This window comes from Hippocampus comes, unplaced genomic scaffold, assembly GCF_001891065.2.
Source record: "Hippocampus comes isolate QL1 unplaced genomic scaffold, H_comes_QL1_v1.1 scaffold299, whole genome shotgun sequence".
Classification (NCBI taxonomy): domain Eukaryota; kingdom Metazoa; phylum Chordata; class Actinopteri; order Syngnathiformes; family Syngnathidae; genus Hippocampus; species Hippocampus comes.
Genome location: NW_017805694.1, coordinates 424,839 through 425,902, shown reverse-complemented (window position 1 = coordinate 425,902; position 1,064 = coordinate 424,839).

Here is a 1,064-nt window from a genome sequence, read left to right as displayed (position 1 = left end):
CGAGTCATTGTTTTAGCCCGGGGCTCTTTTTTTTGTTTTGTTGTTTTTTTTTTTTTTCTCAAATGGCAGATTCTCAGAGAAAACGGCGCACAGCCCGTCAAATGTGGAAGCCCCCGCAGCTAACATGACCTTCTTTTGAATCAATCTGTGTCGTGTCCAGACGTTCACCATGGATTTGGGGATTGTGGTCCAAACCAAATGCCGGGGCTCTTTGAAGCGGTTTATGTGTTAAACGTGCTCACTTGTCACTTTGTCTCCTTTCTCAAGTCGTCCAGTGTGGTGGACAAAGAAGCGTCTGTGCTCTCTGCCCGTGGAAATGAATGGAAATCTCATTCGTGTTCAGACACCACGGGAAGCAACAACACTTGTTTTGCAAAGTCTTTTTAGGAAGGAAAAAAAAGCACTCTACAATACTATATTAAAAAAAAACACAATCAATGAATTGAATGTGAACAATGCAGAAAATTCCCCTTTTTTCCATCATGATTTTAGTTTTAAATGGCCCTTGACATTGTGCCCCTTTGTGGTGTGGCCACTAGGGGGCAGTACAGCGCAAACTACTGCAAAAAGAAGACTTTCACCTCGAACTGACTCGGTGTACTGCTGTCTTCTTTTTTTTTCCACGGAGGATAAAGAATATGTATGCGTGTGAGTCGTCTTCCATTGTCCGTCTCTCATATGTTGGTTGTCATTACCGCAACGTTTGTTCAGTTTTCCTAATCCAGATGCCGATGAGTGCCACCCAGGTCAGTGTGGCAAAAGCGGTTTGCCGCAAGCGGCCGGCGGCGACAGCGTTCGAGCACCGCAAACTGTCTTCGGGGATTATTTTGGCCCTGGCACCGGAGAGGAAGGAAGGAGGCGCGCATGGGCGGGGCGGCTCCACGCTCGGATGCACTCCAGCAGGAGAGAGGGAAAAGCTGGGCTGGGAGCGAGCGAGGCGGGCAGGCGGACTGAGAGAGAGAAAAGCCGACAAGGAGCGCTTCCCTCCCGCGACCATTTCCTTCCGCAGCCCCCATGTTGGAGCACTCCTCCGAGCTGGCCCTGGTGCAGGGTCTGTACGCCAA